This window comes from Podarcis tiliguerta (genome assembly GCF_965153285.1).
Source record: "Podarcis tiliguerta genome assembly, chromosome: 5".
NCBI classification, from domain to species: domain Eukaryota; kingdom Metazoa; phylum Chordata; class Lepidosauria; order Squamata; family Lacertidae; genus Podarcis; species Podarcis tiliguerta.
Genome location: NC_139538.1, coordinates 68,847,709 through 68,861,061, shown reverse-complemented (window position 1 = coordinate 68,861,061; position 13,353 = coordinate 68,847,709). Strand labels below are relative to the sequence as shown.

At 45.0% G+C, this 13,353-nt stretch overlaps 1 protein-coding gene and 1 long non-coding RNA gene across 7 annotated transcripts in view; one reads left to right on the top strand and one right to left on the bottom strand.

The window, feature by feature from the left end:
• Positions 1-13,353, top strand: part of LOC310678122 — an 85,388-nt gene that overhangs the window by 27,829 nt on the left and 44,206 nt on the right. Inside the window, exons 2-3 of the long non-coding RNA XR_014511631.1 lie at positions 5,251-5,369; positions 7,002-8,489. This is a non-coding gene — a long non-coding RNA (uncharacterized lncRNA). The remainder of the gene's footprint in view (positions 1-5,250; positions 5,370-7,001; positions 8,490-13,353) is intronic.
• CHST3 (carbohydrate sulfotransferase 3) overlaps positions 1-13,353 on the bottom strand; it is a 44,827-nt gene that overhangs the window by 7,346 nt on the left and 24,128 nt on the right. The window contains exon 1 of one of the 6 annotated variants that reach the window (XM_083441419.1): positions 10,315-10,511. The exons of 4 other annotated variants lie outside the window; for them this stretch is intronic. The gene's annotated coding sequence lies outside the window, so the exon portion shown is untranslated. Of the gene's footprint in view, positions 1-3,733; positions 4,971-10,314; positions 10,512-13,353 lie in introns of those variants that run through there. One more of the 6 variants, XM_083441422.1, reaches the window with a different exon arrangement.

Below are 13,353 nucleotides of genomic sequence, written 5' to 3'. Positions count from 1 at the left end.
TGCTTAGGAGCATGTCTGAACTTCATGCAAAATTCATGCACTTTCAAATTGTTTCTATCTGGACTTAATGGGCATTAGACCGCTGTTCTTGGCTCTGCCGACAGAGGAGATTCATCCAGTGCAGGATTGCTTCCAAAGGATGTGAGTCACCGAGGTCCCTGCCCACCTCCAGGGGGAAACAGGGCAGCCGCAAGAAGGTTGGGGCTGTGCTGTTGCCTCCTGTCAATGGGGGAACATATCTCCCTGGTGGCTGTGTCACCTGGCCCCTCACATCCCCCTAAAGCTCCTGGCTCACACCTACATTCGCCTGGCTTCATCTTGTCCCTTGCGCCTTTCCTGGCTTCAATTTGGGATGCTGCCAATTTCCGTCTCATGGTTCTAAGTAGAGTGGTAGGACAGCATCCTAGCACAGCTCCTCCATCCCTTGGTACAACCCAAGCAAAGACCCAGAGTTCCTCCAAGGTGGCACTGCGTGATGGAGAGTGTGCACAGGATTTGTGAAACTTCCCTTTACCTCAAGTGATCAGCAGAGAAAGAAGCAGGTGCTTCCACATGGGGTGCTTATTATGGGATTGGTACTTATCAATGCAAGTGGGGGTTGTTGGTTTTTTTGCAGGATCTGCATGATGTATTTTCCCCTCCCCACCTACAATTCAGTCTTCGTATTTGCTTTCCAGGACAGCTCCAATCAGATAAAAAAACAAACAGCCAACTATCCATTTGCAATATTCTCAGTGACCAGATTGCATATTAAAAAGCCATCTGGAAGCACCCACAGTTGTCTGAGCTTTCCTTCCTGAGATTCTGTGCCAAGCAATGTGATCCAGTTCTTGCTGGCACCATTGCAAACTGTAAATGGGGGAACTGCGTATCTGAACACACTCTCTCTTTCCCTCTCTTTCTCTATGTGTATTATATTTATGCATTTAAAAATATTGCATATCAAGAAGAGAACTTCTAGCCTACCCTGACTTTTATCCCAACACTCTTTCTTTCTTTCTTTCTTTCTTTCTTTCTTTCTTTCTTTCTTTCTGAGCTTTTGGGGGGTGGGCAGGAGGGCATAGGGGGAGCATTCCAACATATGACCTTAAAGCTGCAACAAGGTTCTGCTGGTTGTGTAGTTTGGCCCCTCTGCCTCAACTGCCTTTTTGACTACTGCCGGTCACATTATTCCTCCCCCCCCCCCAACATTCACCCCTCCACCTTCTCACCATGTCTGAGCTATTTAATGCTTGGTTGCTATGTAGCAGTTTGCATTGTTAGTTAATCTTAATGTGTACCGGCCATCTTTCTCCAAGCAGTAAGACAAAGGTGCATAGTTTAAAGGCACAAGGAAAGGTATAGATCAGGTTCCTAGGCAATTAATCCTAAATATTTTCCTAGGAAGCAAGGCTTTCAGTGCTGGGAAAGGGCTAGAGTGACAGCAGCAGTAGAAGTGAAAGTCCCACCTGTTGCTCAACAGAAATTGATTATTTATTCATCATATCGGCTACCTGCATTCATGGCCCATGGGCACCCAAAGAGAGATACTCTAATTACAAAAGCATAAAGCACTGGGCGACAATGAAATACAATAAAAAAAAAAATCCAATAAAAGCAAGTTCAACCGTCACATAATAAACAACAGTAAAAAAAGAGAAAGCAGCAAGCCTGACAGCTAATTTCTTGTATAAAACTAGCCTCCAGATAGCATCATCCATCAACCACCAGCAAAAGCTTAAAAAAAACAAAACCTTTCACAAAAATGTATTTACTTGCCAGTGGAATGCAGCAGGGAAGGGAGCTAGGCTAAGGCTCTATTTCAGAAGCATTTCTCATGGTGTGGGTGCTTGCTCCTCACTCTTAGCTAAGAACAAAATTTCTCCCCCAGATATCAGGGGCAGGAAGGAAATAGTCACCCATGCCATACATTCTGTGAACCTCCTTTTTAAGAAAGGCATCTCTGCCAATGGGAGTTTCGAAACAGCTCAGCAGGTGCAGAAAAGAAAGAAAGAAAGAAAGAAAGAAAGAAAGAAAGAAAGAAAGAAAGAAAGAAAGAAACTTTATACACATAAGATTCTCCATACACATTTTTGAATTACCCTTGTAACGAAGTATAAATATTCTGCATTATTTCTTAATGTAACTAAGTAAAATTATATTGAAGTTAATGGAGTGGTGAAACGGGCCAAACGGGCAAAGCAGATTTTCATTCAGTTCATTTCATGCCTTTAAGGCAAACTTTTAAAAGCAGCAAAGGGAAATAAAGAACGTGCTGGAGAGGGAGAGTTCGCATACATTGCTGAAGGTATTGCAGGTACTACCCAATGCAATAGCCACGCGCAGTACAGTGGTACCTCGGGTTACATACGCTTCAGGTTACATACGCTTTAGGTTACAGACTCCGCTAACCCAGAAATAGTACCTCGGGTTAAGAACTTTGCTTCAGGATGAGAACCGAAATCGTGCAGTAGCGGCGCGACGGTAGCAGGAGGCCCCATTAGCTAAAGTGGTGCTTCAGGTTAAGAACAGTTTCAGGTTAAGAACAGACCTCCAGTACTGTGCACTGCTGTTGGGAGATAGTTCTAGCTTTTCCTTAGGCACAGCTTGGAACTCCACAGGAAACTTGCAAACCTGGCTTGATCAGAGAACTTGGCCACAAAATCTGGACATTTTGTATCACAGTTCTAAAATAATCCTATTTGTAAATTTATTGTCTATACTCAGCTAACAGTGGAACTAGACTCTTATCTTGGATACTGTGTGTTCTCTGCATTTGCCGAGAAAAAATGTATGAGCAGAAGGACTGACAGGGAAGAATGGCTGCTAACCCTACCCTTCCGGCCAACCCTATGCCATCAATTGTCCTTGCAAATGCAAGGGTTAACTTTCCATTTTAGACCACCACTGTGAGAGAAAAAACAATTTTCTAGGGGAAGGTTTTTGGGGGGAGTTGGAGAGAAAAACATTTGGGAACTGTGTTTCCCCCATATCATGCAGCCCCACCCTAAGACCAGGGGTCGGTGAGGTTTACCTCGCCTGGGCCGGTTCTCTCCCGTGGAGATCGCTCCGTCTGCAGAGACGCAATTTCCAGCGCCACGAAAGCAAGTCACCGCTCCACGCTGCACCAGTTTAGTGCAGTGCACGGGGACTCGCCAAGCGGTCGGCTCGTGGCCCCTTTAAATGACCCCTGTGGGCTGCTTGTGGCCCATGGGCCGCAGGTTGCCGACCCCTACTAAGATAAATCAGTGGGAGAGAGATGGGACTCCCATTAATTAAAGTGGACACTTCGCATCTCGCCGCACAGGCCTGGTATCTCCCCCATGTGCTGCCTCAAACCATCAAGGAAACATCTGGGGCTCTTGGCATATGGAAACCCTGCTTCTACATCAAGGGCTTGAAGGCTGCTCTGTTTTGCTGCGTGAACAAGGCTCCAGCTCGGCAGAGAGAGCAATAAAAAGAAAGCAGGGGGCCTCCTCTTCCTTGCAACCTCCATCCTCAGCTGCTGAGAGCATCCATCAACCTCTGCCCCCTTAACATCTCTCCGTTCCCAAAAATAAATCTTCCCCAAAGACCCCTTGCTGCACTTCCCCTCTGGCACCAGGCCCTCCTGGCTTTTCAGACTCTTGCGCTCCAAGCTCTAAAAGGCAACTGTCTATGCGCAAGCAGAACTCGCTGGTCCCACCAACTGTTTATTTGCAGAAGCCCAGAGGCTTCTCTCTGATCTGCAAAAGGGGAGGCGGGGGCCTCGAACCTGGAAAGGAAATCCCACTGAGGGCAGGAACCACCTCCGACTCCTTAATAAGGGGCGGAATGAAACACACGGCACTGGGCCCACTCTCTGCCTATTCGGGGAAAGAGCTGGATATCTTTGTACTTCTTCCTCCACTGTGGAATTGGAAACACCAGCCCAGTACGATCCATCCTCTAGAATGCCCTGCCAAGTGAGGAGGGCCAGTCTTAAATAAATAAACCGTAACTCTCTGGTAGCAAAGAGGTCATAAAAACCGACCCTTGTTGTGGGCAACCACTGGTTAAGCAAGCCACTGCTCTGATGCACACACTAACTTGGTGCGAGCAGCTATGGCCTCAGAATTCCAACGTTTGCTCACAATTCCAGGTGTTAGCTCAGTAGGGATATGCCATGGATGGCTGGATGCAGAGGAATGGTGGGAGGAACCAGCCGGGGAACCACCAAGGGAAGAAGGCTCAGAGCCTGGGGATTGGGGGTGGGACAACGATGGTGAGTGGTCAGAGGGAGAAGAGAGGGAAGAGGAGGTGGCAGAAGCTGAAGGGCTAACAGGGCTTTGGGGAGAGTCTGTGGCAGAAAAAGTCAGAAGTCTGAGGTAGAAGCTGAAGCAGGAGGGTGGGAGGAGGGAGGCCAAGAGGCAGAGATGAGTCAGGCTAGTGAAGAGCAACAGGTGTCTCTCCCTTCCCAGAACCAGGAGAGGGCTGAAATGGGTGGGGGAAAGACAGGCACGCAGGCACAGTCTCCAGTTGCTTGGAAGAAGCCCTAGAGAGGGGAGGACTTACAAGGGTTTGGGGAGGCAGGGGCTTTTAGACTCAGCAACTGATTTCACAGAGTCGGACCTATCTGCTGCTGTGCTCATTAGGCCTGAAACCCAGCCAAGTCTGTGAAGATCATGTTTCTGTAATAACAAGCTTTGAACTTTGAGTAATTTACTGACCGGTTTTGCTCTGGGACAGGATATTTGGGGCAGCTGGAAAAAAATGTCATAATCAAATGCTGCCATTTCTTTTAACAGTTGCGCAAATGAAACCACCTACAGATTATTCCTGGCAGGAGCTTGTGTATGTGTAGGAAATTAAATATATTTAAAGCTAGGCATAAACTCTAATAATGTGGCCTATATATCACCAGTAAGATAAAAATTCAACGGAATCCCAATAAGATTTTTGTTTTCAAACCCAGCTAAAAGGCAGCCAGTAGGAACGGTCGCTGCTTTCCAATTGTCCATCAATCTATCATAAACAAGAACCATCTAACAACTGAGCCTATTGCCATGGGATAGTTTATCTAGCTGCCAAAATCTTTCTGCCAAAGGCCTTAAATGACCAGTCTGTCCTGGTCCCTTTATTGCTTACACAAAGGTTTCACAATATTTCAGTGTTTCTGAGCCATTCTGTAAATATTTGGATCCCAGAACAGGTGTCTCAGGCTGGAGAAACACAATCCCACCCACCCACCCTGAGAGCGGAAGAGATGGTGCCAACACCATGTATTCTCACCCTATTTTTGTCCCTGTGCAGAAGCTGCTTGACCGGAGGTGATGGCCTGGCAAGAGAAATGTATGTGGAGACCACAGGAACCAATGCATCACAAAACACTTCCACCCCTCTTAAAACTATTGCCTGCCTCCAGCCTCAGGGTACGTACTGACTGTTGTAAATGGCGTTGTGTGTGACAGGAATCCAACTGCAAACAGATTATTAGAACCCTTTCATTAACATGCACATGATCCAAGTTTCCTCCAGGGGTCCATGAACCTTCATCCTGCTTTTTCACGAAACTTTGGCACAGGTTGCTTTTTACTAATGAACCCCTCCCCCTTTTCAAAATACATTTGGCCTGCCTTTGGGTTTTGGTACAGAATCACATGACTATAATTGAAACCCATGCACTTCTAACCAGGAACCCAAGCAATAAATAGATTCTTTATTCTTTACTTTTTACATTTTAAACCAATATTTATACCTAAAAGTCTGGGGAAGCAGTATATTTCATCCCAGAAAGTGGAGGGCATGCTCAGGCCAGATGTGCTGTGCTTATGGATACCATATGTTTAGTAGGTTTAAAAATGACAAAAAAATACGTTCTGGAGGTTATACTGCTTGAGTTATAAAGTGGTATTGTCTGCAGCAGTTATAAAGTAGTATCTCTGAAGTGGCATATGAATAAGAGTAAGGCAATGTCCTGCAACATAGCAGTGGCTGGAGGGGGGTGGGACTCCAATTACAGTGGTACCTCGGGTTACATACACTTCAGGTTACAGACTCCGCTAACCCAGAAATATTACCTCAGGTTAAGAACTTTGCTTCAGGATGAGAACAGAAATCGTGCAGCGGTGGCGCAGCGGCAGCAGCAGGAGGCCCCCATTAGCTAAAGTGGTTAAGAACAGACCTCCAGAACGAATTAAGTTCTTAGCCCGAGGTACCACTGTAATCATCATTTCAGGTAGAGTAGGAAATAGCGGCATGTACTGTTCAAGCCCTGCAAATAACATGAAGTCTTTGGATTCGCCAGGCCTGGTACAATGACCGACAGCCTCCCTTTTTGACCTTGATTGTAACTATCATCTGCTTCCTGCACTTGAAACCCCAAGCCTAACCCCTACCCCCAAACTCCATCTCAGAGCTAAACTAAACATTACATTAAGTACATTATTTGAAAGTGCACTTAAGATTTTCCACTTCTCTTTCTTAGCAAAAAGTGTGTGTGTGTGTGTGTGTGTGTGTGTGTCCCTGCGCTGATACAGATAAGGATCTGAGGCAGGGAAGGAGAACATGCCTCCCTCAAATCTCCCCACCCTCAGGTGATATTTGCTCAAGTGCAAATAGCAGCTGCAAGGGGCATTTTCCATTGGAAAACAGTAAAGCGGAAATTGGTTACTCCTCTCCCCATCCTACGTGACAATACAATCCCAATCCAGACTGCCCTCTGCCCACCATGGCTGCTGCTGCTGCTGGCGAGTTCTAACTCCATTTATAAACAGTGTGCTTAACAGAAGAATACGTAGTTTGACTGCGAGGTCTGCCAGCTCTAGGCCCTAAAACGACTGTCACAGGTGTGGATTCAATCATGGCTGCCGTGACACAGTGAGAAACAAGCAGCCACTTCAGTCTCCAAAGGGGAAACAGCTACTCTTGAGCACTCAGCTAACTGGCAGGCATTGCTTTGTGTAGACGCCATTTCCTTCTGTTATTTGAACGCAAAAAACAATAACAAAACATCTCCCCCCACCCCCAGCCAGAGTTTACAGCATGTCCTCTTTTATTGGCAGATAAAGGAAGATAGAACTCGAGATTAGAGGCCTTCTCACAACTTTCAGTTATTCTGCCAATTCAGGGTTTGGGAGGTGGGTATTACTTGTGTCATACAGACACACAGACTGCAATTGTTTGATCCCACGAGGCTTACTTTCGAGTAAATACGCATAGGACCCAGATGTCTCTTTTCACAAAATTAAGATTGAGAAATCAGGAGAGAAGACTGCTGAATGTGTTCTCAGCTTCTCTTGTAAAACACAGGGCTGAGTGTTGCGCTTCCAACCTGCACTATTGGCTCAGATATGTTATTGCCATAAAAATAGTAATTTGCCAAGTAACCGAGTCTGAAGGCTTATGTTTCTCATTTAAGACTCAGAACTGTGTGCTCTGTGTTGCTTTTAACTCCCAGCTGTCTGCTTCTTACCCTGGAAAAATGTGGATAAAATTTTCTAGTTCTAAATACGCACCCACCCACCCAATGTTCTCCTTCTAACAATGCAATCGTCCACACCTTTCTATTCAGAAGCAATTTCGACTCAGTTCCGTGGGACTAACTCCCAGGTAAACAAGTACAGGGTTCTAGTCACATTCCATTTTTTAATTTGTATACCACCTTTCTGTGGAACTGCAATCAATGTGGTTTTGCAGCCTCAGTGTTTTTTAAGACCGGTATCAAAATACCCAGAGACAACAATGAACGTACTGTTAATTCTGGCTTCCGAGGGACAACTGGTGAACAGATTTCTGTCGCCAACAAATCCCAGCCAGTGTAAGAAAATGTATTTATTTATGAGAAGACTTCTACCCTGCCTTTCTCCCGTAAAAAGAGACCCAGGACAGCCTAACAGAATCAAAATTAAAGGAAGTCAATAAAAATCAATACAGAATTAACAAAAACATAGAAATACCACAGATATACATAACCCCACCCCCCATAAAGGCATAGTTTACCAGCAGCCAGAGTATCCAGTCCCCAAAGAACAGCACCTTTATGGTGGTTAACTAAAAGTGGCCAGATCGGAAAACAGTGCAGGTCACACGTGTAAAATGGGAGTTGCCCGTCTTTCAGAATACCCAGTATAAAATCTATGCATGTCCTCACAGCTGCTTCACACAGCGGTCACGTTTGTCATGGCTTCTCTGCTGTCACATCAATATTCTCTAAAACAGCATCATAAAATGCAACAGGCAGGTGCATGTGAACATGCGCTGGACACAACCACTCAGACTCCCTGCCGTGTGTTTAAGACCACCATTCACACTTTATGCATTTGCTGTGGGTAACACAAATGTAGCTAAAAAACAACAATGCTGCTATGTGAAGTATGAAGTTGAGTGTCAGTATGGGCTAGATGAGGATACGATACAATAAGGGATAATGAACGAGACGCCGATGGGTAAATTAACGTGGAAAACAATTGTCTTCCATATAGACAGTCAAGAACCAGGGTCATGAGGCTGAAACGAGGGCAAAATCCAGGTGAAGCAGCTGGCAGCTCATGGTAAGCTGAATATTAATTTAACTTGGGGCCTGTAGAGAAGGGTTAAAGAATAAAGTCAAAACAAACCAGCAAAAAATATATATACAAAAAATATATATCTATAGTCTTGCCAGAATACTTCTAATTGAGGATGAATTCCAAACCTAGGTCTGTTACAGATCACTAACTTATTCTTGTGCTAGCTACCTCCAAAAAGCAACTTTAGCTTGGTGCTTGCACTGGGAGCCGGATGAAGAGTTTGCTCATCACAAAGCTTTAAGAAATCCGGATCGTTTGAAGCCGTCCTTACTCCTCCGTCTGTACGTGCCCTTTCAGTTCAGAACTGTTGCTCTGAGCCAGACTTTTATAGTAAGCAGGCTCGTTGACCTCTGTCTCACCACAGGCTTCCTCTTAAAAGTCATATTTCTGTTTATGAGCTTTTCTAAGGACTGTTAAAAGCCTACGGTGGCTCACAAAGCAATATGGTCTGCAGTTTTCATTTGAGACTTTGCTTAAGGATGCTCTTCAGAATCGCTTTCATCTCAGCAGGGTGGGAAACATCATGGGGCAAGCAACCAGGAGCAGACTTTTCATTGTGTTGCAGGCCATTCAAGTGTAATATTTAAATAGTATATAGCTCACAGAAAAGCAAACTGCTGGTGACAGATTTACTTATTTTTGGATTATTAAAAAGATTGGTTCTATTTGCACCATGCTGGTACTTTAATCATTTGATTTCTGGGCTGTGCAAAATCCACCCTCTCGAACAAGGTTTCCCAAACTGGGGTCTCCAGCTGTTTTTTTGGACTACAACTCCCATCATCCCTAGTTAGCAGGAGTAGTGGCCAGGGAAGATGGGAATTGTAGTCCCAAAAACAGCTGGAGACCCAGGTTTGGGAAACCCTCCTCTAGAACAATGTCTGTCAAACAGTGGGACAGGACTCACCAGTGGGTCCACTTTCAGGCAAGCCTTAATGCCACAGCCTGCTCTGTCCCTCTTCACTTGCTTAACCCCTTGCCTGCCGTCGCCATAAGCCTTTCAGCTGGACCAATGCCAGAACCAGCAATCCCTTGCATGTTGAGTAAAGATGGCCAGGAAACAGAAGGGCTTTGTGGATGAGGAGGGAGGAAGCTTCCTCTGAGGGAAAAGGGCCCAAGAAGGCGTTGAAGGAAATTAGAAATGGAATAAGAAGCTAAAATAATATGAACAAGATAAAATTTTGATATTCATTAGAAACAAGCAAGCAAAGTGGGAAGAAAGAGGAAGGGGATAAGAGGGAAGCTGTTAAAGGAAGAGGAAACAGATGTAAAAGGGCCAGAGTGGAAAGCAATTAGTGGGGGTTCAGGACAGGGGTGGAGTAGAAAGAGAGATCGAGAAAGGCACAAATTGAGTGTGAAAGGCAAATGGGAGAAGAAATTACAGGAAACGGATAAAAATACTTTGGGATGCACACCAGGGCGGGAAGGAGAAAATATAAAAGAACAAGCCTTCTGTATGTTGAGGCTCAACCCTCTGGGCCAGCAAATTCTGCCTAAAATGGGGGTGGGGCGGCAGTCACAAAACCTCCAGAGCTAATGTTTGTATTTATAGCTTGAGGAAAGCTAGGAAAGCGACGTGGCAAAGAATCTAGCAATTTCCAAGGAGGGTTAGATAAAACTGATTATCAGTAATTGCCAGCTGATTATGCCAAGCTCTGCCCCCAGTCTCCAATGGGCCATGGGGGTAATGAGTTTGAAAACCCCTGGTCCAGATGATACAGCCCAAGGAATTCTTGTCCATGGGAATCCAAATGGCACCTCTATGGCACTAAAATGAACGACTTGCTCTCTTTGAACCTCATCCTACCTGTTATGTACTGATGTTCTCACCCTGGGCCAGCAGGGGGATACTGTAGATAGTTTTCACTCAGGTCCACATATGCAAATAAGGGATTGAAAGTGACGTTCAGTGATTGGATAGTTACAGAAAGTTGTTACAGTTGCATTGTAGTGGAGCTCTATATAAGCAGGCTGGCTGAACCCTTCAGTTCAGTTCTGTCCTGTCCTGTGAATAAACTAGAGCTGTTGAAGAATCGCTGTTTCATCTGATATTTTCACCCACTACCTAACAGTAAGGTCACCTCAAACAATATCCCAGGGGCTCCCCACTCCCCTCTCCCCTCCAGAAACCCTCTTTATTTCATAACAAAACAATACCAAAATAATGTACCCAGTCAGCTACCTTCCCCTGTAATACACAGGCTACACTCTTTTTCTAATCTCATTTCAGAATTCTAAAACTGTGTCCTGGCATCAGAATCCTGAACTGTTGCTTGTGAACTTTTAAAGCTAAACATAAATAGTGCAACAAGGCTGGACAAGTTTTTAAATCATCTGGCTTGACCATTATTGGGTGCGCTCACTCAGCACACCTGGTTATATGAAACGAAGTGGGAGAATATGTGTGATTCATGCTCCCTCTCGCCATGTCCCCATGTCTTATTCAAAGCCTGGAGGTGCACTTCCAGGGGAATAAGTCTGCACGCTTTACACAAGATGCAAAAGCACTCAAACCTCTGCTCACTTGACATCTGCAGTTGTCCTATGTCATTACTTCTGCTCAACCACATTTCTAAATTCCATGTTTGATATCTGCTTTAGGAATCCCCCCTCACTGCACCAATAAAAGCCAATAGGTGTATTACATTCAGAACGTCATTTCATCATCAGCGTACACTCAAATGATTGCTCTGAAGTGGTACAGCCAATTATGGATTATTGCTTCTTTACTATCTGACTCTTACTCATTACATCATGGGAACATGAGCCAGAGGAATCCTTCCAGACATTGCATCAGGCAAGATTCTTAACCTCAGACTGAAAGTCCACACAAAACAAAACATATTTTAGTATTGTACTTAAGCTTCCTACATCTGTTCTTGGAAGAGGAAACAGCTCATTGATGCAAACAAATAATACAGAGTAAGATGATGTTTCAGGACAAGGAAGATGGACACAAATATCTATTTAATTGGATTAGCTCCAATTTGGCCAGGACTGGGAACCTGTGGGCCTGCAGATGTTGGATTCCAATTCCCATCAGCTCCTGAGAGCATGCTCAATTGGCAGGGACAATAGGAGTTGCAGTCCAGCAACATCTGGAGAGCTGCAGGTTCTTTATTCCTGAATCAGGTCATTTAGGGTTGCCATATTTCGTTAATCAAAAATATTTTGATTTTTTTTTTATTAGTGGATACCCTGTGGCACCTGAACCATGTGTACTTTCACCCTTTTGCAACTTTTTTCCTTTAACTTAGCTTACAGGGTTGCTGGGTAAAACAAATGAGAGTTGTGGACCTGTGCAACACCTCTGTATTCCCCATGTTTATCAGACAGAACATTTTTAACAAAAATCAATACATGGTGAATTAATAACCATTTTGAAAACTCATGGAAGGAAAGCACCTATTCAGGACACACACAGGAAGCCATGCTTCTTAAAGGATGGTGCCTGCCTCCTGTAACTTGTGGAGCATCCTCTCAAAACAAGGGTTTTGTTGTTGTTTCACATATCAGCCACTCCATCATGTGACACAGTTGCTGGGAAACAAAGACAAGCATTTGGGCTGTGTTTGACTTCCTCTACTGCTTGTGTGCTTGAACTGATGGGGGGTTTATGATAGCAGCATGATTGGAAATAGAGAATGAATTACTTCATTGCACTTAGTCATGGGTTTCCACCCCAGAATAAAAGATGCCGTGATCACCTCTTACGATCTCTTCCTACCATCACTTCTTGCATCTCTTTTGATATGGCATAGTCCTCACACAAGGACTGTACTACTTGAATGGTACAAGGGGAGCTGTTTGCACGAAACACTGGCAAACGTACGTTAGTGGGCTTGCTAGTTTTTAAATGGCCCTCTAACATTTTGTTAAACAGAGGTGGCAATTGTACTGCACAAATAGTAATTTGGGAGAAGAGGAATAACAGTACCGGCCTACAGAGTCATGGAGTCATTTGGTATACAGTGGTGCCTCGCAAGACGAAAAGAATCCGTTCCGCGAGTCTCTTCGTCTTGCAGTTTTTTTCGTCTTGAGAAGCAAGCCCATTAGCGGATTAGTGCTATTAGCGGTTTAGCTGCTATTAGCGGCTATTAAAGGCTTAAGGGATTAGCGGATTAGCTGCTAAAAGGCTATTAGCGGCTAAAGGGATTAGCGGATTAGCTGCTAAAAGGCTATTAGCGGCTTAGATCAGCTGATAAGTGGCTTAGATCAGCTGTTAAGCGGCTTAGCGAACAGCTGTTAAGCGGCTTAGGGGCTTGGGAAAAAGGGGGGGAGGGGGGAAAAACCCAGGAATCGCAATACATTTTCGTCTTGCGAAGCAAGCCCATAGCAAATTCGTTTTGCGAAGCACCTCCAAAATGGAAAACCCTTTCGTCTAGCGGGTTTTCCGTCTTGCGAGGCATTCGTCTTGCGGGGCACCACTGTATTCTGTTTCAGATTTGTTTGGAGTGCAGCAGATTTACGTGGCACGGATTCATCAAAGGCTATGCCATGCAGCTATTACAGCAGCGCTAGTGGTGATGCTCAGATCAGGTGGTCACGTTGCTTGGGCACCTTTCAGTTTGAGGACACTGCTGCTGCTTCTTTTCTTTTTTGAAAGGAGGAGAAAGGGCTGAAGAAAGTCTGAATGAGGCATAGCTGCTATTGTTGACAAAGCCAAACAACAAATACCTTCTAAGGAACCATCAGCTTCTCTTGCTTGTTCTCTTCCTGGTCCTGGGGTCCACACCCTCCCCAACCTGATCAGGAATCCAGGTGTGCTAACATAGCAAACGGGAAGGGAGCGTTGACAACAGGACCAAGCAGGGAACAGGCTGGAGAAGCGGCTGCTGGCTTATCT